This window comes from Ovis aries, chromosome 3 (assembly GCF_016772045.2).
Source record: "Ovis aries strain OAR_USU_Benz2616 breed Rambouillet chromosome 3, ARS-UI_Ramb_v3.0, whole genome shotgun sequence".
Lineage (NCBI taxonomy): Eukaryota > Metazoa > Chordata > Mammalia > Artiodactyla > Bovidae > Ovis > Ovis aries.
In genome coordinates this window covers 25754221-25779628 of record NC_056056.1, presented here as the reverse complement: position 1 = coordinate 25779628, position 25408 = coordinate 25754221, and the positions used below count along the sequence as shown (strand labels likewise).

At 47.8% G+C, this 25408-nt stretch overlaps 1 protein-coding gene across 1 annotated transcript in view; it reads right to left on the bottom strand.

Moving 5' to 3' along the window:
* VSNL1 (visinin like 1) overlaps nt 1–25408 on the bottom strand; it is a 126485-nt gene that overhangs the window by 5098 nt on the left and 95979 nt on the right. The window lies entirely within an intron of this gene.

Sequence of the window (25408 nt, the reverse complement as noted above, 5' to 3'; positions counted from 1 at the left end):
CCATATCCATACATATGTATATACACGGCTGATTCTCTTTGCTGTATAGCAGAAACTAACACAGCATGGTAAAGCAACTCTACTCTGATAAAAATATTTTTAAGAAAAGGAAAAGACATTCTCCAGGTGGAGCACAGGAAACTAGCAAGCAAACCTCATTCCACCCCCGAACAAAAACAAGCCACATGCTATTTTAAACCAGAGAAGGTGCATACGTGTTTCTGGCTGAAGAATTCCACCAAATACAAAGTCCAAAGCAGATTCCTAAGGATGCTGTGGCATTCATACTCTGGTGTGGGTGCTGCCACTTGCTAGGTGGGTCAGGCTGGCCACACACAGACGGCTGGCGTCATGCCCTCTCTGACTGCATCCTCTTTCTCACTGTACATCCGGACCTGGGACCCGCGAAGCCCTGCTACCCACTGTCCCTACACTGAGAAGCACGTTGGATGGTAGGAAATCTCCCTCCAGAAACAAAAGACAAGCATTTCATGTAAGGGGAGAATACAGGAGGCCCAGGGATGAGACAAGCATTCCCAGGGGTGGGGCTGGGGAGAGCTGGTTTCAATTTGCATTTCAGTAGCTCCCACTTCCAGACGCCAGTATCTGATCTGGTGCTTGCTCTTGTTGTCTAAGAAGCTACTCCTAAACCTGGTGGCATGGAACAGTAACAATCATTTTATTAATCTTAGAAAATAAAAACTTGACCATCTCTTCTTTTCTAATCAAACAACTCATTCTGTAACTATAAGCCTAGTATATTCTGAACTGTTCATTATTCATAACACTTAAAACACCACATATAGAGGGGAGGAGTTGAGAGGTTGTTCTATTTTTTTTCTCCTCACAACAACCAATCTTCCGACTGGCTGTATCCCAGCTGGGTATCCTACAGGTCAATCCACTTCTGACCCTAACGGCCTGGAGTTACTGGGGGCTTCCCTCATAGCTCAGTTGGTAAAGAATCTGCCTGCAATGCAGGAGACCTGGGTTCGGGTCCTGGGTGGGGAAGATCCTCTGGAGAAGGAAATGGCAACCCACTCCAGTATTCTCGCCTGGAGAACCCCATGGACAGTGGAGCCTGGTGAGCTACAATCCATGGAATTGCAAGAATTGGACATGACTGAGCAACTAAACCACCACCACCACCACCAGAAGGGAAGGATCAGTCTGGAAAGAGTGCCCCCACCCTAGGTGCCAGTCACAAGCCTCAGGTTGCCCCCTGTACCTATGAGAGACGTGCTATGAAGTGAAAGGGTTCCCACGGCCCCCTCCTCAGGTTGGAGAATTTGCTGACTCACAAAATTCTGAAAGGCGCTTTATTTACTATTACCAGTTTGTTGGGGCTTCCCTAATAGCTCAGTTGGTAAAGAATCCGCCTGCAATGCAGGAGACCCCAGTTTGATTCCTGAGTCAGGAAGATCCGCTGGAGAAGGGACAGGCTACCCACTCCAGTATTCTTGGGCTTCCCTGGTGGCTCAGCTGGTAAAGAATCTCCATGCAATGAGGGAGACCTGGGTTTGATCCCTGGGTTGGGAAGATCTCCTGGAGAAGGGATAGGCTATCCACTCCAGTATTCTGGTCTGGAGAGTTCCATGGACTGCATAGCCCATGGGGTCGCAAAGAGCCAGACACAGCTGAGCGACTTTCACTTCACTTCACCAGTTTGTTGTAAAGGATACAATCCACCAGAGGAGATGCATAGAGTAATGCAAGGGATGCATGGAGCTCCCAGTACAGGTTGCCCCACTCTCCCAGCCCCTGAATGCTTTCATCATCCTGGAAGTTCTTGGAACCCCATAGTTTAAGGGGTTTTTATGGCAGTTTCATTATGCAAGCATGATCGATTAAATCATTGGCCATTGATGATTGAACTCAATCTCCAGACACCCTGTCTCCACTGGAGGTCTCGCTTGGGCTGGAAGTTCCAGTTCGCTAATCTGCCCCTTGTCTTTCTGGGACCAGCTGCCCCCCTCCAGTCCTGCCCCACTCCTGAAGTGACAGGCACCCAACCACCAGTCATCTTATTAACATACAATAGACGCTAAAGAAGGAAATGGCAACCCACTCCAGTATTCTTCCCAGGAAAATCCCATGGATAGAGGAGCCTGGCAGGCTACAGTCCATGGGGCCGCAAAGAGTTAGATATGACTGAGCATGCATGCAGACACTGATCTCTCCAGAGATTCCAAGAGAACCGAGGACTAAGATCAAATATGTTTATTTCTTATTCTAAGTATCATATGTGCCCTCTGCCTGGGCGGTCTTCCTCTCTCTCTAAGGGGGTGCTGTTTGCTAATGTGTCGTCTGTGTTCAGGGGTCTTGAGCAGAGCCTGTACCTGAGAAATATAATAACCTAAAAACAGAGCACACTGAGCCCCTTGGTGGAGTCCAAGGTCTCCCTAGGGATTTTTATCCATCGGCCTTTCTGCATCCAGTGACATGAGGCCACTGGGTCTAATTTTTTTCCATCCCTGTAGGTTTCTGGTGGTGCAATGCTTTACCCATTTTATATCTCACAGCATCCTTTTAAGTTAAAGGCTATCTGATATTTTTATCTGAAAATAGCTGGGCATCTTAGGTCAGTGTATTAAAAATTAATTTAGATCTGGAAGGCCTTCAGAAAAAAAAAAATCAATGGTAAATTTTGAGCTATAAAAGTTGCATGTGTCTTGCTGAAGGTCTGTTTACTGACTTTTACAGCCAACACGTTTTCTCTGGAGGAATGGAGTGTGTGATGAAGAGCCCTCAGATATCTGGAGTGGTTGTTTCCTTTAGAAAATTCATCTTATCATTTTCTGAGTACTTCAAGTTTTTTGAATCAGGGGAATGATCCTTCTTTTGATGAAATAATTCAACTCTGGATGGGTCATAACAGAAAAAATGAAGCCATACTCCCTTCAATTTCTGTAGGAAGAAATCAGGGTCTTGAACTCATATCTACTTCTCTCGGAGGAAAACACTGCCTGACAAGTACAAGTATTTGGAGAGTATTATTGCTTGAAGGGTATTTTAAAAATTCAATGTATTTTGCATCAACTCCTGCATTAAATATTGATGTAGAAATAATTTTTGTTATTAATAATCCAAATCTTTTAATATCATAAAAAAACTTGGAAGTTGAAAATTTATATATATATATAGTTTTATATATTTCACTTTGTCTTTGTGCATGCATACTAAGCCATTTCAGTCGTGTCCGACTCTGCAGCCCTATGGACTATAGCCCACCAGGCTCCTCTGTTCACGGAATTCTCCAGGCAAGAATACTGGAGTGGGTTGCCGTGCTCTCCTCCAGGGGATCCTCACGACCCAGGGCTCAAACTGGAGTTTCTTATGTCTCCTTTATTGCCAGGCAGCTTCCTTACCACTAGTGCTATCTGGGAAGCCCTTATACCATAAAAAACTACCATAGATTGGGTAGCTAGTAAACAACACACATTTATTTCTCATAGTTCTGGAGGCTAGATGTTCAAGATCAAGATGCCAGCACGGTCAGGTACTGGTAAGGGCCTTCCTCTGGGTTGCTTTCTGCTGACTGTTTGCTGTGTCCTTAACATTCTGGAAGGTGCCAGGACACTCTATGAGGTTTCTTTTACAAGAGCACTAATCCTGTTCATGGGGCTTCCCGGGTAGCTCAAATGGTAAAGAATCTGCCCACAGTTCAGGAGACCTGGGTTCGATCCCTGGGTTGGGAAGATCCCCTGGAGAAAGGAATGGCAACCCACTCCAGTACTCTTGCCTGGAGAATTCCATGGACAGAGGAGCCTGGCAGGCTACAGTCCATGGAGCTGCAAAGAACTGGACACAATCGAGCAACACTTTCACTTTCTTCAATCCTATTCATGAAGGTTCCACCCTCATGACGTAAGCACTTCCCTCCTAATAGCATCATTTTGGGTATGCAGTTTCAACATACGAATTTGGGACACACAGACATTCAGCCCATAGCAAATTGTTTAAAAGGAAATAAGTTTTGTCATAAGAATTTTCAAAAACTATATTAGATAATCTAATATAGCTAAACTTCAATTAATTTCCATTGTCTCTTTTATGCCCAGGTATACACACACAGTTCTACTTTCGGTCAAAAATTTTAAATCTAGTGTATCTTGTATTTCCATTAAAAGGAAAGTAAAAATTAAAAAAAAAAACCACCAAACACCTCATCTGAGAAACAGATTGTTTAGTTTTGTCTGACTGAACAACAGATTATTCTGTTTAGTCGCTGGGTTGTGCCTGACTCTTTGAGACCCCATGGACTGTAGCCCACCAGGCTCCTCTGTCCATGGGATTTCCCAGGGAAGAAGACTGGAGTGGGTTGCCATTTCCTCCTCCAGGGGATCTTCCCAAGCCAGGGACTGAATCTACATCTGCACCTCCTGCATTGGGAGGCAGATTCTTTACCACTGAGCCACCTGGGAAGCCAGGGAGGCAGCTGCAAATGGCCAGTTAATAACGCCTGCTTAATGGGAACCCAGGCTCCTAGCCAGGAATTCTTCTGACCCCAGAAGCTGTGTGGTGTGCTTCCCCGAGGCATTCTTTGGGGTTTGGCATCAGTGGGGCAGCCTGTCCTCCTGAGGATACCCAGGAGAAGGCTCCTTTGTGAAGAGCAGGGTTTGGGGTGCAGCAGGGTCTGCTCCAGGTTCAGGCCAGCAGAACCCTAGGCTTAATTCTGGGGGCGTCTGAGCTGGCCAGTAGTAGGCTCCTTGGGCTGGGGGTGAGGCTGCCCTGGAGGCAGTCTTCTCTACAGCTCTCTTTTGTCCTTGCCCCTGTGTAGCCCACAGCCCTTTGGTTCACCTGGGGGCTCAGAGCTAGTAACAGAAGGTGGGACCACCAAGTAGCCCCTCTGTCCCTGGGTTCTCTGGGACCCCCAGCTATGGAGGGCTGAGTGTACTAGGCCAGGTTATACAAGGAATCTGAGCATCTGGGGATTTTGGTATTTGAGTCCTAGAACCAACAATTCCCATGGATGCTGAGGGACCAACTACTGTGTAACAAACAGAAGGTAGAAAATTAGGGGAAAAAATTTTTATCTGCCTGATCCCCCTGGAACAGTCTGATCATAAACTCTGCATTGTACTCTGAACACTCTGCCATCACAAACTCCTTGTGGACAAGCTTGAAATGTCAAGGCCGTTGCTCATGGTGCCTGGCTGGCTATGATAGAGGCAGGATTTGAATGCGTATCTGTTGGGTCATTTCTGCTACATCTTTCTGTTTCTCTTAATCAAGTATTGTGTGTGTGTACTCAGTCTCTCAGTTGTGTTTGAGTCTTTGCGACCTCATGGACGGTAGCCCGCCAGGCTCCTGTGTCCATGGGGCTTCCCAGGCAAGAGTACTGGAGTGGGTTGCCATTTCCTTCTCCAGGGAATCTTCCCAACCCAGGGATTGACCCCACATCTCTTGCATCTCCTTCATTGGCAGGTGGATTCTTTACCACTGAGCCACCTCGGAAGCCCTAACCAAGTATTAGCTGAAGAAACAAAGCTAAATCCACATCTGATGAACCAAACTAATTTGTTGCATTATGTAATCCTTAGCTTTCATCCTGCTAATACTGTGTATTTATCGCCACCTCCTGGCAGGACGTATGTACTACATGGCAATCATCAGAATGCTCCTGAGGGATATTTTTTATGATTCATTCATTCTTTAATGCAACAAATATTTACTGAGCAGTTACTACATGTCAAGCACTGTGTTGGGTGGTGGCCAAAGTAGAAAAAATATATATTTATAATCATGGGAGACCTAGACACTAATCATACAACTATATAAGTATAAAATTGCACTATGATATGGTAACTCAGTTGGTAAAGAATCCACCTGCAATGCAGGAGATCCCGGTTCAATTCCTGGGTTGGGATGATCCCCTGGAGAATGAATAGGCTATCCATTGCAATATTCTTGGGCTTCCCTAGTGGCTCAGCTGGTAAAGAATCCACCTGCAATGAGGGAGACCTGGGTTTGAAAGATCCCCTAGAGGAGGGCGTGGCAACCCACTCCAGTATTCTTGCCTGGAGAATCCCATGGACAGAGGAGCCTGGCGGGCTACAGTCCATAGGGTCACAAAGAGTTGGATGTGACTGAGCAACTAAGCACAACACAAGTGCATAGAGCCACAAGCGAAAGTTATGGGAATGATCTTATGAGTTTGAAACTTTATGATAATTTAGTGTGCAGCTCCCTTCCCCCACCCTAATATACAGGTGGTGAGAATTCACTGCTCTTCATCATAGCTGAAGAAAGGTCTCAGAGTCCAAAACTTTGGGGATTACACAAATCTAGACTGTATCCCGCTGTACTCCACATCCTTACTCAGAACTAACCAATGTGCAGAAGAGAAGCAAAACCAGGAAATGCTCGAGGACGCTGCCTTTCCCCAGGGGGACAACGGGAGACTTGTCACAAATTAATCAGCCTACTCCAAAGCCACAGCAGAGGTTTTCCTTACAGAGAGCGGGCTGATGTCCCACATTTCCATCTTTTCAATGAACTATGCAGTTGTGAATATTAAATGGGTTGTCTCCTTAAGAGATGGTGAGTGAAGCCCAGATATCTCATACTGAATATGCCAATGTTCCCCCAACCCCCCACTACCCCCAGTGCAACACAGGTGGCTGCGTCCAAAAAAAAAAAAAAAATGACGTCAAAACATAGTGCTTCTATTCCCCGCTCCAGCCCTAGCTGCTATCCGTGTGTCTAGCTCATCCTTCTAGAAGTTGTACTGAGTTCCGAGAAAACATTGGAACATTTCCCATGAGAATCCTCCCTTCTCTCTCGGAGTCACTGGGGCCTGCCTCAATTTGATGGAAGATTCGGGTCCCCTAGAAGCTCTCCGTCCAACCTTTAGGCGGGGGAGGTTTTCATAAGCAAAGCCTTGACCCACCGTGACAGCTGACCGCAGACCTGCTGTATCGGGGGAGTGGTCACAGGACGCTGAAGAGGGCAGTCTCTCTCCAGCTCTGGGCTGCTGCTGGGCAGCCCTCATACCTCAGAATAGATATCTGTCCATTAACCTGCTTGAAATAGGGCTCACGATGGGATCAAAGAACAGAAGAGTATTCTTGGACCACTCTGCGGCTCACTGTCATGGAGAGGCCTGCCATCCCGTCTCTCACCAGACACAGTCCCTTTGGAAAAGTCCTCGCTCAGGTCAGTTCTGTTTTCCTTTGTTCTCAAATGTCAGAAGCCTATATTGTCTGGTTTATGAACCCATAAACAGAATCCCCTCCCCAAGGATGGAGTGGTAGTAGGGAAGAACAAATCTGACTTCATATTGGATCTATTTTTTTACCTTTAACCTTTATATTCTATTGCTTTGGCCACAAGCTCATCACTAAAGGAATGTTGTCAGTTGCTAAGTCATGTCCTACTCTGTGATCTCATGGACTGCAGCCCGCCAGTCTCCTCTGTCTGAGGGATTTCCTAGGCGAGAATACTGGAGGGGATGGCCATTTCCTTCTCCAGGGGATCCTCCTAACCCAAGAATCGAATCTGGATCTGCATCTCCTGCATTAGCAGGCAGATTTTTTTTTTTTTTTTAACCACTGAGCTACCTTAAAGTATACATAATGTCCCACCTCCAGGAAGCTGCCTCCCATGCCTGAGAGTTAAGCTAAAATACTTCTGTTTCAGCTCACAGGAAACATCCTGACCAGGCCCACCTGTGAATGGATGCAGGAAAGAAGAAATTAACACATCCTCCCTGGAGTCTGGCTGGAACCAGGAAATATTTGCAACAACCTATCGCCTTTTTTTTTACTTTACCTTCTCACCTCCCCCTCTTTGTTCTATAAAATAAGTTAACATCCCAGCTGGGCAAGATGGTTCTTAGGGACTGGCGTTCACCATCTTTTGGGTCAGCTGCTCTCCAAATGAAGTCACTATTCCTTGTCTCAACAACTTCTCTCTCGGTGTATTGGCCTGTCATGTGATGAGCGGTACGACAGAGTCTTATCTATTGCATCCCTGAAATAAGGCAATTCTGCTTCCAAGATCATCTCCCCTCACCTCTGCTGGAATTAGCCAGAAGCCTCTCCTGGATGACCCGGCTCAGAAATCAACCTCTCCAGGTCCTGCCAGTAAAGCAATGGTTCCTGAGAGACTATCAGGGAGCGAGGTCCTAGGCAGGTCCTTCTCTTGTGCTGCTTTGGCTGGTCTTTCAACACATTTAGGACTAGAGGGTCATTGCTCTGCGTTAAGTAACTGGCTCAAGGCTGTATCATTGGAAAAGACCCTGCTGCTGGGAAAGATTGAGGGCAAGAGGAGAAGGGGGTGACAAAGGATGAGATGGTTGGATGGCATCACTGACTCAATACACAAGAGTTTGAGCAAACTCAGGGAGATAGGGAAGTACAGGAAAGCCTGGCATGCTGCAGTTCATGGGATTGCAAAGAGTCGAATGTGACTTAGCAACTGAACAACAACAATAAGGCTGTATCTCTAAGGAGGGTGAGGGCACTGGTGTCAAACCCAGCTTGGCCAGTGGACGCTGCCTCTCCTGCACTTACTGAGTCTGCCTGGCCTTCTGCACTGAAATGAGCTGCAACTCGCCTCCTCCACCAGGTTCTGGAAAGGATCTGCCCATCTGGCCCGTGGTTCTGCTTCTTCCTTCCCACGCACTCCTGCCTTGCACTGTGCTCACAGGAGCCTCAGTCCTCATCATCAAAGCTGGTCCAGCCCAGAGCAGGCTCACAGGGAGTGGGTACCCACTGTTAGGGACAAAGGCGGGGAAGACACCTGTCCTTCACAGGGGACACCCCCTCCTCTCCAGGCAGTAGGAAGGGCTGGGCCTTGGGCAGGTAGGCAGGGACCATAGCCCCTGGCTCTGGGGCAGGTACTGCTGTGGAGGAAGAGAGGCCACCCAAGGATGACAGTCAGCCTCCTGGACCTCACTGTGGCCCAGCTCAGAGCAGATACTCCATCTTACCCCCAGGACTGCAGGGGGCTGGGGTCCTTGAGAGAAAGCGGGACCACTCCAGGCTCACAAGAGGCAGAGGTGAGATGCAAGCTCAGTTCTGTCTTATTCTGTGATGTTGACAAAGTCATCTGAGCTTCAGTTTCCTCTTCCACAAAATAGGGCAATAATAATTAATACCTGTGATGTAGAAGTCTTGTGAGATGTACTGGGGACAGAACATGTGGAAACTGTCTGAGGCTGTGAGGAGCCGGGCCTGGGCCCCTCCATGTTCCCCTCAAAGCTGCCCCAAAGCATCCCATCTCCTGATGTTTGCAGATGGCAGCTGGGTGAGCAGCTGGTTAGCAGTGGGCTCTCTCACACACATGCCCCGGGCTGCTGGCCAAGCTGGTGTCCTTGAGGATTCACTTGGTATTTGGTTTTGGCTTTAGGCTCATCACACCACAAGCCATCACACGTCCAGAGGGAACTTTTCACACCCAGGTTTTCTCCTGTCCACTTCCCATAACCGTCAGTAGCATCTAACTGTTTTCAGGACAAGGAACAAAATTACCCCCAAGCCTCTGTGTCCAGTGTTCGGTCCACTCCTCTGCCCTCTGGGATTATTTCACTACCTGCTACCTGGGACCTTACTGAGCTCTCAGCCACAGCTATGCAGCCTTTGCCATGTTTTTCTCTTTGTCTGCAATGCTCCTTTTCTGCTCCAACCCAGTTAATGCCTGTGTTCTTCAGACCTTGAAGTCTTCTCCGAGCCAATGTCAGAAGTTCCCATTATACACACGCACATCACTGAGTCCCACCCTCGGTTACATTAGCATCATAGTGAAGAAATGTTCGTGGCATTGCTTGATTAAGGCCCGTCTTCCTTAGCAGTTGTTGTGGTTGTTTAGTCGCCAAGTCGTGTCCCACTCTCTTGTGACCCCATGCCCTGCAGCCTGCCAGGCTCCTCTGTCCATGGGATTTCCCAGGCAAGAATACTGGAGAGGGTTGCCATTTCTTTCTCCAGGGGACCTTGCTGACCCAGAAACTGAACCTGCATCTCCTGCATTGACAGGCGGATTCTTTACCCCTGAACCACCAGGGAAGCCCCTCCCCTTGTAGACCATAAACTAAATGGAGGCAAGGAATGGCCTGTTTTTGCCCACCACTGTGATCCCTGGCATCCAGTACAGGGCCAGGCACACAGGAGGTGGCAGATGAACATATGACTCGGCACAGCAGGTCTTTTTTGAGACTGAGGATATAGCAGCAAATCCACCCAATGACCAGGGAAGGCCTGAAATGTGTTCCGAAGGGTGTCTTCAGTCAGCTCTGCTAAAGAAGGCTCCCGCTTGGCCTTAAATCGTGTCATCCCCATTACCGCTTCAGCTAATGATTCGTGAGGATTGAATCGTCATCAGAGCAGTATGTGCACCTGGTCATGAGCAGGGGAAAAGGAGAGAGATATTTCCCCTTAATCAGAAATGGTGGATCCCCAAACTGCTCTCAGCCAAGATGTTCATTCAACAGACCCTCCCAAAAGCCAGAGGTGGTGCCAGGCTTCCTGCTGAGCTCTGTGTGGGAGGGAAGGAGGGTGAGGGGCAGCGAAGAAGAATAAGAGTGAAACATAAGACCCGGTCCCTGCCCTCAAGCAGACATAACCAATCAAATGTAGATGCAGCCCAAAGTGTGAGCTGCCTTCCACATTCGGGCTCTCTGGAAAGAGATTAAAGACACAGCTCCTCTACCCTGCCCCCCATAGGGGGCACCCAGATCCTGAGGTCACTTTTCAGACCTGCCTCTTCACTTGTCCTCTAGGTGACAATATCCATTTTTTACATTATGGGTCCCTCAGGACTCCAGGTTTTATTATGAGACCACCACTATTAGCTCATGGTTCTTGAGCTGCATCTATTTGAGAAGAAAATTAGTCCTGAATTAAATTCCTAGAGAAGGGGTTTTGCCCCTTGGGTCACGGAAGCAATTTTTATTTATGTCCTCGACAAGGTCCCTCCATAGGCATATCGCCCCAAGAAGGTCATGAGGCCCAGGGAAGTTCTCTGACCTTCTTATAGAAAACAAGACACAGGCCACAGAAACCCTCCCTCATTTGAGAATTCACACCACGGGTAAAGCCAGAATTGCCTTTTCATTAAAGGAAATACTATGCTTTGCTCTTAATTGCATCTTCACTGGTTTTAGATTAGGATCTGTTATCCAATGGCACCCCGCTCCAGTACTCTTGCCTGGAAAATCCCATGGACCGAGGAGCCTGGAAGGCTGCAGTCCATGGGGTCGCTGAGAGTCAGACACAACTGAGCGACTTCCCTTTCACTTTTCGCTTTCATGCATTGGAGAAGGAAATGGCAACCCACTCCAGTGTTCTTGCCTGGAGAATTCTAGGGACGGGGTAGCCTGGCAGGCTGCCGTCTATGGGGTCGCACAGAGTCGGACATGACTGAAGCGACTTAGCATATCCTGCAGATGCTTGATAAATGCTCTATAAATGCTTAGAGTGGATAAAGGAAGCAACTTGGTGCAGAAGAGCCAATGCTGGGTTGTGGCAGGGTATCTAGTTGTGACTGAACTCAAGCAACTTTGGATATAAAATGACGGCATAAATCAGGTAAGCTTCAAAATTTCTTTTAGCTATCACATTTTATTTATTTATTTCTGATTCTAGAAGTGAAATCTTAAAAGAAAAAGGAGAAAAGAAAACGATTTTGGCAAATGGGTGATACTTTCATGAATTTGGATTTGTTAATTTACTGCCCCCTTGTGTGGCTGTTGTCTAGTTGCTAAGTCGTGTCTGACTCTTTGTGACCCCATGGACTGCAGCACGCCAGACCTCTCTGTGCTTCACCATCTCCCAGAGTTGGCTCAAACTCATGTCCACTAAGTCCATCCAATTATCTCAATCCCTGTCCCCCTTTCTCCTCCTGCCGTTAGTCTTTCCCAGCATCAGGGTCTTTTCCAGTGAGTATGGCCCCTTTGGTTGGTATAGCCTAATCACAGAATCAGACTTTGAAGGGTGAACATATCTATTGTTGTTGTTTAGTCACTAAGTCATGTCTGACTTTTTTGTGACCCAATGCACTGTAGCCCTCCATGCTCCTCTGTTCATAGGATTTCCTCGGCAAGAATACTGGAGTGGATCACCATTTCCTTCTCCAGGGGATCTTCCCAATCCAGGGATCAAACATGGGTCTCCAGCGTTGGCAGGCAGATTCTCTACCACTGAGCCACCTGAGAAGCCCACTCACTGGTTACTCAGACTTTAAAAATAAACTCTCTCTCTCAAAAAATAAATAAAATAAAATAAAAATAAACTCTCTCTGCTGCTGCTGCTAAGTCGCTTCAGTCATGTCTTACTCTGTGCGACCCCAGAGACGGCAGCCCGCCAGGCTCTGTTGCCCCCAGGATTCTCCAGGCAAGAACACTGGAGTGGGTTGCCATTTCCTTCTCCTGCCCAAATACCCAATTCACGTTACAAATTGGTTCAATGACATCTTGATTTGGGACAAGGGGTTTCCTCCAGTACTTCTCTTGTTGACTAATGTTGAACCACCCGGATAAAGCAGTCTACTGTTAGCATTTATTACAAAATAGCGGGCCAACAATAGCAAATTACACAACAGTAAATTGTCATGTTTCCATTTAAGTCAGTCTACTATATTAGAAAGAAGACAATTTTGTCAATTTAAAAAGAAACCCATCTTTGAAACTAAGGAAGGGGTGAGACTCTTTGAAGATGCTTAGTGGAAAGCTGGTTGTGTGGGGGAAAACTGGAAAAGGATTCCTCATCTCACAGTCTCTTCAATTATTCCAACTGAAGTGGGGAGAGCAGCAGATTTTGCAGTGGGTCTGAAACTGCTTATTTATTTCACCTCCTGAACTCCTCCTGGAATAAAGTAGTCTCTTCAAGATCGATGACCATTTCACCATAGGCCCACGTCATTTCAGTGTCCTGGTGACCACGATGAGAATGCTCAGCCTGGCTGCATCTCAATTAAAACCTTCTGTTAATGAAATGTCACAGGCCACCAAGGCTGCAACTCAAGAGAGAGCTGTACAGCACAGCTGGCGACAGGGGCCACAATGACTGTCTGAGATGTGGAGTGCTGTCTGTAGCAGTTGAACTCATTTGTAAGAAATGAACATATACAGGGCCACCACCTCAGTAGCTGTGTTCTCCCTTTCCTGGAAAGAGAAGTCTCCCTCCCAACTCTAAAATGTCTCCCTCGATTTTTTACTGTCCATCATTGCTGACATATCCATAACTTTTACCTAAATTGTTCCAGTAAAAGCGAAAGCGTTAGTTGCTCAGCCGTGTCTGACTCTTTTTCGACCCCATGGACTGTAGCCCGCCAGGATTCTCTGTCCATGGGATTCTCCAGGCAAAAATACTGGAGTGCATTGTCATTCCCTTTTCCAGGGGACCTTCCTGGTCCAGGGACTGAACCCAGTGTCTCCTGCACTGCAGGCAGATTCTTTACCATCTGAGACACCAGGGAAGCCACCAGTTGCTCCAGATGTAATGCCATCTCTGCCACCAGAGGTATAAGAAAAAGGTCTGACTGCAGACCAAGAAATGAACGAGAGAAACAGATCACATGGAGGAGGAAGGGTGGTATGCCATGGTGGTAGGATCAGACGGGTCTGGGATTGAGCATCAGTTCTGTAGTTTCTTAAATGTGGGACCTTTGGCAAAGTGCTTTTAAAGCTTTTTCAAAGTCTTTGTTTATATGAAAACTGGGCAGGGGGAGAATCGGCTGCTGGGCTGGGATCTTTGAGATTTAAGGAGGAGGACACTAGAGTCGAAAAAATGGAACAATTAGTCAATAATTGTCTACTAAGTGCACCCATGACCAACCTAGAGAGCATATTCAAAAGCAGAGACGTTACTTTGCCGACAAAGGTCCGTCTAGTCAAGGCTATGGTTTTTCCAGTGGTCATGTATGGATGTGAGAGTTGGACTGTGAAGAAAGCTGAGCGCCGAAGAATTGATGCTTTTGAACTGTGGTGTTGGAGAAGACTCTTGAGAGTCCCTTGGATTGCAAGGTGATCCAATCAGTCCATTCTGAAGGAGATCAGTCCTAGGTGTTCTTTGGAAGGAATGATGCTAAAGCTGAAACTCTAGTACTTTGGGTACCTCATGGGAAGTGTTGACTCATTGGAAAAGACTCTGATGCTGGGAGGCATTGAGGCCAGGAGGAGAAGGGGACAACAGAGGATGAGATGGCTGGATGGTATCACTGACTCGATAGACGTGAATCTGAGTGAACTCCGGGAGTTGGTGATGGACAGGGAGGCCTGGCGTGCTGCGATTCATGGGGTCGCAAAGAGTCAGACACGACTGAGCGACTGAACTGAACTGGACTGAAGTGCACACATGATGTGCCAGGTGCTAGTCTAACTGCCGAAATGGATGCAGAAAAGCATAAACTGTGGCCAGATTTTGAGTTGAGGCAAAGAATTCTTGCAACAGGAGAAATTCTAAGAGGTGTAGGCTCTCCCTCACCCCCTGGGGCAGCAATATATCCTACCTTCCCAACCCACCCCGAGAGTGGAAGAATGAAAAAACCAGAACAGATCATAGCAGTAGATTCCTGCTGCTACAGAAAAACCCCAGATCCCTATTTCCAGATCTTGCTGGACTGCTGATTCCAGGAGGGGTTCCTTTTTACCAGAACCCGGAGTCCAGAACCTGCTGTGAGAAGGAGAAGGCTTTATTTGAGAAGGGCCAAAAGGGAGGGGCTTGGTGGCTCAGTTGGTAAAAAATCTGCTTGCAATGCAGGGGATCCAGGTTCGATCCCTGGGTTAGGAAGCTCCCCTGGAGAAGGGAATGGCAACCCACTCCAGTATCCCTGCCTGGAGAACTCCATGGACAGAGGAGCCTGCTGGGCTACTGTCCATGAAATCGCAAAGCGTGGGACACGACTGAGCGACTAACACACACAAAGAGGCACCAAGAGTCAGAACTTAAGGTTACAAAGAGCAGGAGCATAAAACCCACACAGAAGAGCAGCCAAGCCGGGGCATCAGAACCACACCACCCCTCATCCTGCCACAGAGCCAGCACTTGGACCGAGCTCCCTGGGATGGAACCTGCCTGTGCAGCTTCTCCTCCCAAACCTGCATTCCTTGATCCTCCTCTCCATGGGGAGTCACCCCAGTAAAGGCCATCTGATTCTTGACTCGGTTGTCTAGAAGGATCTATTTAGAGACTAGATCTCAGGGTGCAGGGGAAATCTCTGAAGAGTCTGCCAGTAGGGGGCCACAGTAGACTCCTCCCACCCTGATGAGGCCAAAGGGCAGGAGCCACTGGGGTTCTGGGGTGCCAGAGGGCAGAGGTTTCACTCTCTAACTATCTCCTGCAGTGTGTGACCCCATCGCAGACAACGGGCGGAGTCCAAGTTCTGAAGGTGACACTTACTGATGTTGAGGAAGGGTCTGAGCAATTGGGCCTGTTTCTTCTTGTGTAGAATGAGGGGGTTGATTCTCCATCAGCCCAAGAGGGTCTATCAACCCCTGTAATTCTAAATCTGCATAATTGACAACATTATACTTGACAAAAGATGCTGATTTAATTAACAGCACTTTTATAGCACTTCCTACGTGCCAGGCGTGTTTCAGCACACTGCCAGTGTTTCCCCATGGAATCCTCTAACAACCCTCTGACAGAGGTACCACTCCCAACCCATTACAGAGACGAGTCAGCAGAGGCAAAGGGGGTATTATGTAACTTTGCCCAAGATCACACACCTAGTTATTGGCAGAATTGAACTCATTTCACTCTAGAGACTACTCTTTTACCAAGCTACTTGCCTGTGATCTAACACGTAGGAACACAGACACCAGAAAGGGCAAAATCCCAATTCTGCCTCTCACTCTCACCATGTACCAACAGTAGGACATCTGCGTCCATTCTAGTCTGGTAGAGAAGCAGAGAAGCCTGGAGGGTGAGGTCAGCAGACCTTCCGAAGCTCCTGATGGGCTTGGTTGCTCAGAGATTGCATAGGATCGTGGGCTTTGGCCAGAGCCAAGGCTTCTTGACTTAACTGCTCAGCATCACTAGCGGGGGTTGGGGGGGCGCGGTGGAGGTGTTGGGGGTGGCTGGGGGTAGGGCCTGCAGTGGGTACTGGGGGGGAGGGTGCAGCAGTGGTGATGTGGGATGGCACCAGCACCTGTGAATGAGCTGCTTCAGCTGCATCAGTCTGCCTGGGTGATCCTGTCTGGGGGTTGGGGGAAGGCTGGAGGGGGCGCTGAGCTGGGGTTAAGGACATTGAGCCATTCAGCCTTAAAGAGTTACCTCCTCTGGCCCGAGGTGCTTAGGCATTAGATGAGGTGGCAGTTCCGACTCCTGAGGGAAGTTCTTCTCTCATATTTCCATATTTATCTCTCAGCAGGGAAAGTAGAGAGCAGATTTACCAAGGCTCCCGGCTCCTCCCCTCCCCCCCACCCCCAGGCTCATGAATAAAGATATAGAACCTCCCAAGGAGAGCCTTGCAGGCCTTCCTCTAGGGGAGGGGAGTCCACGTGGGGCAGGAGGCGCTGAAAACACCCACCGGCAGCCTTAGGAGGGGGCGTGGGAATGGGGGCTGGGGGCCAGGTGGAGGGTCTACAGATGATCGTGGAGCACCAGAGTCATTTCTGCTCTCAGCACCTCAGCTTCTCTGCTTATAAATGGGGTTGTTGTTTAGTTGCTCAGTCCTGTCCACCAGCTCTTTGTAGCTCTATGCACTGCAGTCCACCAGACTCCTCTATCCATGGAATTCTCCAATCTGGAATACCTGAGCAAGTTGCTATTTTCTTCTCTAGGGGAACTTCCTGACTCAGGGATCAAACTTGTGTCTCCTGCATTGGCAGGCAGGTTCTTTATTTTTTACCACTTAGTCACCAGGGAAGACCTAGAATGTGTTTTAATTACCTAGATTCTAGAAATATAGGCTACTGCTTTAAATGAAATTTGTGATGATGTATATGTTATAGCAGAAGCGTCTACTTGGTCAGGGAAGCAGGGGTGTGCGTGTTAACCAGGAAAGTTGTGCTCTGTCAAGCCCAGTCATTGGTTTTCCTTCCCACCCTCGGACACCGCAGGCTTCTCTGCCAGCGGCTCTGGGCCTCTTGCTGATGGGTGGTACTTTATTCCAGATCCAGTGTCTAACGCCTTCTCACCTTGGTCACATCTCCCATTTCCTCAAAACCCTGGCTGGTATTTCCCCATTCTGGGTGCACGCACAAGGAGTGCCATGGTGCAAAGCCACTGAACTGGCAGCATTTTAAGCTGTCACTCTGGGGAGGCGCTGTCTCCAGCAACAAATCCTGACCCTCTGAGAGAGACCAGTGTTTGTTTTTCTTCTCAGAGAAGTAACAGGAGACACAGCATAGCTGTCAGAGTCCCTCAGAGTGATGCTCTGAAGCCGCAGTGACCACATCAAACCCCAGTCCACCTCTGAAGTGGCTGTGTGACCTTGAGGAAGGCACTTTGTTCTGAGCCTCAGTTTCAGGTGTGAAAAGACCAATCCCAGGAGTGGTTAATGCACTATCTTGTGTAAAGCATTTTGGATCGTGTCGGGTACATGGAGGACACTAAAGAAAATCAATAAATAGAGGGTAGCTTACACCTTTTCCTCCTGCCCTCAAGATCATGCATGCCTGTGTTTCAGACTCTACATTACGGTTTGTGCCATCTCTAACCATGAACCATTTTTATCCCAGAGAAGTGTAATTGATCACAGGTTGATCCACCCCTGTGAGCTGGACCTCAGTTTAGGTCCTTTTACCTGTGAAGAGCTGACTCATTGGAAAAGACCCTGATGCTGGGAAAGATTGAGAGCAGGGGTGACCAAAGATGAGATGGTTGGATGGTATCACCGACTCAATGGACGTGAGTGTGAGCAAACTAGGAGACAGCAAAGGACAGGGAAGCCTGATGTCCTGCAGTCCATGGGGTCACAAAGAGTCAGACACCACTGAATGACTGAACAATAACCTGCTTTAACTTAATTCTCATAACGGTTCTATGAAGTAGTGCCCACAGATGAGAAATCTGAGGCACAGAGAGGTTAAGCAATTTTCTTAAGGTCACACAGGAAATGGCAGAATGGAGGTATGAACCTGGGAAAGCAACCTGCAGAGCCCGGGGCCCTTTTCCCCCCCGCTGCTATACCAGAGGCAGGACTCTTAGGGGAGACAATTTTGACTTTAAGCACCAAAGGCAAGAGCTTTCCAGGTGGTGCAATGGTAAAGAACCCACCCGCCGATGCAGGAGATGCAGGTTCAGTCCCTGGGTAGGGAAGATCCTTTGCAGGAAGAAATGGCATCCCACTCCAGTGTTCTTGCTTGGAAAATTCCATGGACAGAGGAGCCATGGAATGGAGTCCATGGGGTCACAGGAGTTGGACATGACCAAGCAGTCAGTCAGGCACCAAAGGCAAGAACCACGAACCAGTGTGGAGGACTAATGACCTGAACCCGGGTCATCCTGCCAAGGCAAATCCCATCAGCATATATTTATGAATTTGTACATTTTGCCTGCCACCTGTTATCAGTGTCCGAGCCACTTCCCCACTGCCCACGGCTTTCTGCCGGGATTCTGTTTTCTGGACCATCATTCCAGCAGGCCCCTGAGAGCCGCGGCTCAGCACCAGTGCCTCCGTTGTCCTGTCTCTGCTGTCCTCCTCACGGCCTTGTCCTCAGCTCAAGTCCGTCCCAGGTACCCTCCTTCTCCCATGGGGCACCTGCGGTTACAGCAGCTAGAGAACCATTTAATTCCCAGTTCGGCCCAAGAGTATGTTGCTAAGCAGCTAGTGCACGCTGAGATATGTGGAAGGAACCCTCAAGGTGACAAAAAACAAACCCTGATGTGCCCGGAGCCATGGGCATGAGTGTGTGTGTGTTTGTGTGTGTGTGTTTAAAGGAGCTGGGAGTGGGTAGCAGTGAGCTTCCCACACACTCAGGTCCAGCTGGCAGCCAGCACTGGCTTTGGGACCAGTTCCCTGCAGCAGGACTGCAACACAGCATGGGTGTGGCAGGAACGCAGGGGGCGGGATGGGGATGGGGCGGGTGCAGCTAAATGACCTAAAGCAGGGAGGTAACCATTTTCTCTTCTTTGGTAGCTGTGCTCCTCGGGGAGGAAAAAAGAATATACAAAAATACCTGTCTTCCCCTCTCTCTTTCAGCGCCAGCTGTGAACCTCATTCTTGCTGTCAGTTCAGTTCAGTCACTCAGTTGTGTCCGACTCTTTGTGACCCCCATGGACTGCAGCACACCAGGCCTCCCTGTCCATCACCAACTCCTGGAGTTTGCTCAAACTCATGTCCATCAAGTCAGTGATGGCATCCAACCATCTCATCCTCTGTCATCCCCTTCTTCTCTAGCCTTCAATCTTTCCCAGCCATCAGGGTCTTTTCAAATGAGTCAGTTCTTCTCATCAGGGGGCCAAAGGATTGGAGTTTCAGCTTTAGCATCAGTCCTTCCAATGAATATTCAGGACCGATTTCCTTTAGGATGGACTGGTTGGATCTCCTTGCAGTCCAAGGGACTCTCAAGAGTCTTGTCCAATACCACAGTTCAAAAGCATCAATACTTCTGTGCTTAGCTTTCTTTACAGTCTGACTCTCACATCCGTACATAATTACTGGAAAAACCATTGCTTTGACTAGACAGACCTTTGTTGGCAAAGTAATGTTTCTGCTTTTTACTATGCTGTCTAGGTTGGTCATAGCTTTTCTTCCAAGGAGCAAGCATCTTTTAATTTCATGGCTATGGTCACCATCTGCAGTTAATTGGGAGCCCATTCTTGCTGGGCTGATCCCAATTTCCACAGAGAGGAGAAATGAGGATGGCAGGACAGAAGGGGCCACAGCCAGTGAGCCTTGGACTCAGGTTTCTTACTTCTGCATTGCAGGGCATCTTCACAGGCCTGGGTAAGGCCACTCATAGCCCCCTGATTTGTCACTCCTGTCTTGTAAATGTGTTGACAAGACCTTTAAATACAATGGCCGAGAGAGGGAGAGACAGAAGCCAGGATGGCCTCCCACTATGATCCACCAAAACACGAAGCCTGCCTCTAATCTTGGCAGGACCTTATACATAATTTGTAGGGCCCAGTAAATAAATTGCCTGCAATCCCGGAGATACATGGGAGATGCAGGTTCGACCCCTGGGTCAGGAAGGAGGAAATGGCAACGCACTCCGGTTTTCTTGCCTGGGTAATCCCATGGACAGAGGAGTCTGGTGGGCTACAGTCCATGGGGTCTCAGAGAATCAGACATGACTAAGCAACTGAGCTCCTTGGAAGAAAAGTTATGACCAACCTAGACAGCATATTCAAAAGCAGAGACATTACTTTGCTGACTAAGGTCTGCCTAGTCAAGGCTATGGTTTTTCCTGTGGTCATGTATGGATGTGAGAGTTGGACTGTGAAGAAGGCTGAGCGCCAAAGAACTGATGCTTTTGAACTGTGGTGCTGGAGAAGACTCTTGAGAGTCTCTTGGACTGCAAAGAGATCCAACTAGTCCATTCTGAAGGAGATCAGCCCTGAGATTTCTTTGAAAGGAATGATGCTAAAGCTGAAACTCCAGTACTTTGGCCACCTCATGTGAAGAGGTGACTCATTGGAAAAGACTCTGATGCTGGGAGGGATTGAGGGCAGGAGGAGAAGGGGACGACCAAGGATGAGATGGCTGGATGGTATCACTGACTCAATGGACTTGAGTCTGAGTGAACTCTGGAAGTTGGTGATGGACAGGGAGGCCTGGCGTGCTGCGATTCATGGGGTTGCAAAGAGTAGGATACGACTGAGCGACTGAACTGAACTGAAGCAACTGAGCACGCATGCATGAGTAAAATGAAAATGTGGCTCCCTGTTCAACAGTGATTAAGGATTTCAAGATGGCGACAGGAACACTAAAGCAAGGGCAGGCCCTTCTGAACACACGGTCCTGAGCCGCTGTTCTAGTCTCACATCCATGAGCGGACCCTGGGTCTCGCCTCCACACCGCTGTTGGAATGAACTAGTACATAAGTAAATCTAATCTTTTCACATTTCTACTGAAACCTCTTTGATGTTCTCACCACGACGGGATCCCACAGCCCCCGGAACAAAGTCACCCTTTGGGACCTGGGTCCAGCCATCTTCCTGGTCTCATTTCCCAGGCCACCCCCTGGGCACTCCATGCCTGTATGATCCAATGGAAATCCTCCCAAAGTGTTCTTTCAAACTTTTCTCTCTCTCTCCGCAAGGAATATCCTTTTTCTCTCTCACTCCTGGCTACTTCCCATTAGGCCTGTGCCAGTCATCTCAAGGGTCACCTCCTCTGAGCTGTCTTCCCAGATCATCCCTCCCTTTCAAGCCCAGAGCCCACGCTCTCCCCTCCTAAGCTTTCCCTCTGAGGAGTGATGGAGCCCAGCCTGTATCACCGTGTACAGGACACTCACCACTCACTCATCACTGTCCTGACCTGTTATGTGCCTGCCTCCAACTCTACCATGAGGTCCTTGAGAGAAGGACTGTGCCTGACTCATTTATGTATCTCAAGCGCCTTGAACACGGTGGATATTCAATCTCTAGTTCTTTATCAGTTTAATGGGTGAAGCCCTCCACCAGATCTGTCGTATACAGTTCTGCTGTAACTTTATATGAAGTGAGCCAAGACAAATTTTTCACGTGCTCCATTCCACATTGCTTTTAGAATTCTTCTCCATAGAGTGATCTACTCGATGTCTAACTGAAGGAGATTTGTGGTTGATTTTAAAGAAGCATTTCTATTTTCATTTTTAATGAAGATAGCAATTTTTCTGACTATAAAGATAAAGGCCTGGCATGCTACAGTCCATGTATATGCCTGTGTACAGTTGGCAACACAGCACCTACACACACAAGCATATTTTCACTTTCTAACAAGGTTTATTTATTTAGTGATATGCCATGAAAATCTTTTCATGCCCCTGACTTTAAACGCATGACCCTCTTTTTCATGGCCAAAATGTTTTGTAATTTCTTTAATCAAGTCTTCAGTCTTGGCATGCTCCATGGCTAAGTTGTGTCTGAGTCTTTGGTGACCCCATGGACTGTTGCCTGCCAGGCTCCTCTGTCCATGGTTTTCCCAGACAAGAATACTGGAGCGGGTTGCCATTTCCTTGTCCAATGGATCTTCCTGATGTAGGGATCAAATCTGTGTCTCTTGCGGCTCCTGCGTTGGCGGGTGGATTTTTTACCACTGAGTCACCAGGGAAGCTCCTGAACTCTTGGGTAATTGTTTAACACATCAGGGTTATCAAAACCTTAGTGAATTTTTTTTTTTATTCATAAAATTGATCTATATGGTATGTGTGGGTGCTCAGTTGCGTCCAACTCACTGTGAACCCAAGGACTGTAACCTGCCAGGCTCCTTTGTCTGTGGGATTTTCCAGGCAAGAATACTGGAGGGAGTTGCCATTTCCTCCTCCAGGGGATCTTCCCAACCCAGGGATCAAACCCATGTCTCCCGCAGCTCCTGCTTTGGCAGGCGGATTCTTTACCACTGAGCCACCTGGGAAGCCCTGGTTGATCTGGTTACCTCCTAAAATAGATGGCTGGTATAAAGGGCACACACATTTTAATTTTGACACATATACCAAATGACACTCCAATAGTTAACCAGCATTAATTTATCCTCCATCTTTGTCAAATTGGGTATGAACATTCTCCTTCATCTCTTCTCGTCTGGTAGAAGGAAAAGGATATCAATTTATTATCTAAGCATTTGTGCATTTCTCCTATTCCTAGTCACCTTAAATATTTTTTTGTATTTCCTTTGGGAAATCATAAATAAACTTGATTATAATTTTCTTTTTTTTCTATGCAGACATTTAAATTTTTTGGTAGTCAAATCCATCAGTATTCCTCTGGATGTCTTCTGGTTTGGGGGTCATACTTTGAAAGGCCTTCCTCAGATTGAGATTCAAAATATTCCCTCATATTTTCTTCTAATTCTCTCTCACTCTCTCTCTCTCATTTACCCTTGAGCAGTCACATGTGTTGTGTGAATATGATGAAGAGACAAACTTTATATGATTTAATGAAGAGTCCATTTATTCCCTGGCTGTTTGAAATGCTACATTTTCCCCATATCTTGGGGCCTATGCTTGCACTTGCTATTCTGTTTCTTTGCCTGTCAGGCAGTCTATTCCTCTGTTAATAGCTTGCTGCTTGAATTGCTGCAAGATTATAATACATTTTAATATGGAGAAAGTGAAGAAGAACTAAAGAGCCTCTTCATGAAAGTGGAAGAGGAGAGTGAAAAAGTTGGCTTAAAGCTCAACATTCAGAAAACTAAGATCATGGCATCTGGTCTCATCACTTCATGGCAAATAGATGGGGAAACAGTGGGAAAAGTGGCTGGCTTTATTTTTGGGGGCTCCAAAATCACTGCAGATGGTGATTGCAGCCATGAAATTAAAAGACGCTTAATCCTTGGAAGGAACGTTATGACCAACCTAGACAGCATATTAAAAAGCAGAGACATTACTTTGCCAACAAAGGTCCATCTAGTCAAGGCTATGGTTTTTCCAGTGGTTATATATGGATGTGAGAGTTGGACTATAAAGAAAGCTGAGTGCAGAATTGCTGCTTTTGAACTGTGGTGTTGGAGAAGACTCTTGAGAGTCCCTTGGACTTCAAGGAGATCCAGCCAGTCCATCCTAAAGGATATCAACCCTGAGTGTTCATTGGAAGGACTGATGTTGAAGCTGAAACTCCAATACTTTGGCCACCTGATGCAAACAGCTGACTCATTGGAAAAGACCCTGGGAAAGATGCTGGGAAAGATTGAGAGTAGGAGGAGAAGGGAACGACAGAGGATGAGATGGTTGGATGGCATCATTGACTTGATGGACATGGGTTTGGGTGGACTCCGGGAGTTGGTGATGGACAGGGAGGCCTGGTTCACAGGGTCACAAAGAGTCAGACACCACTGAGTGACTGAACTGAACTGAATACACGATAAGCATTCCTTTTATTCCTCTCTTTTGGATTATTTTGAAAATACGTTCGTCAAGAGGAACTTCAAAATAATTAGGTCAAGTTCAAAAACAACTAAACAAAGCAAACCTAATGGCATTTTGACTGAGGTTGCTCTGAGCTGCTACATTCATTCATGGAGAGCTGGCATCTCTGAGTCTTCCTATCCAAGAACTAAGAGCATCCATGTGCTGATTGATGTCTGCCTAACTGATTAGGCTGTTGGAGTGTGAACAGCCAGCTCCCCAGGCATTGAAGAGTGGAGGGGAGGCACTGAGCTCTTGAAATGAGTCCCCCAGCCCAGAAGGACTCTGGGCTGGCATTCCCAGGGGTAGCTTAAACCCATTGCCAGGTAAGTCAATTCTGTTGGACTCGGAGGTGCATACACAGGGAAGGGATTTAGAAAATCCTGCCCTGGGAATAAATATACCTTTCTCTGGAGAACTGCCCTAGCCTAGATCTCAGTAGGGGTGGCTCAAAAGGCCTTTTCTGAGCCAAGTGAAGTGGTGCTAATTCTGGCCCACCTCCTAGGGTAGGTGTTTTATGTAAGCATCTCACCGCATCTTCTCAGTGACCCTGGAGGTGGGTGATGCTGCTCCATATAACAGGGATAGAGAGGAGGATTTGGTGACCTGCCCAAGGCCTGGAAGCTGAGGCTCTGGGATTGGATTCTAGATCTGCCTGGCTCTAAGCCTTTCATTAAATCATCGTGATCATCAAGAGACCTAATAACAGCCTAAGGGAGGGAGGAGACTGAGGAGGGGGCAGCTCTGGATCCCTAGGCTGGGTGCCTAGGAGAGGGGCCAGGTGGGCAGACACCCAATAGAAATGCATGACTGGACAAGGATGGGGCTTTGGCGCTGAGCCCCATGTGGAAGGCAGAGATTCAGGAGCTGGGAGATCTGAAGTTCAGACAAGAAAGAGCCAACGCTCTGTGAGTGTGGGGGAGGCAAAATCTGAACAGGTGGCACAGAGGAGAGAATAGGATGTAAGTGGAGGGCTGTGTCCTCCAGTGCCTGGGGGGCAGTGGGCAGAGAGCCAGCTCCTGAGCCCTGGCCCCTCAAGACACCAATGGGCCACAGACCAGGCAGGAGGCTGAACTGCGTACCCAGCGCAGGGTCCACCTGCCAGGGTCCAAGGGCCATCCCTGACCTTCCAAACTCAAGGACCTCGGATATTATGGGGCAATCTCCTTCACACCCAGAGGTAGCTAGCCTGTTCCGGGGCTCGAGGACTGAGTTTCTCTTTTAAAACTGTGAAGAAAAAATGAACAGTGTCACTCATCACCCAGTTATACAAAAGGTAAAGTCACAACCCAGGGACAGTGTACCCGAGGGGAATTGAGGATGGAAAAAACAGGACTGGACTCTGTCCATTGGGAAAAGGCCCCATAGCTAGTTTGATGTATATCTCAGAAAGAATTTCAACGACCCTAGATTCTTGCATCTTCCTGAATATTCGTTGGAAGGATTGATGCTGAAGCTCCAATACTTTGGCCA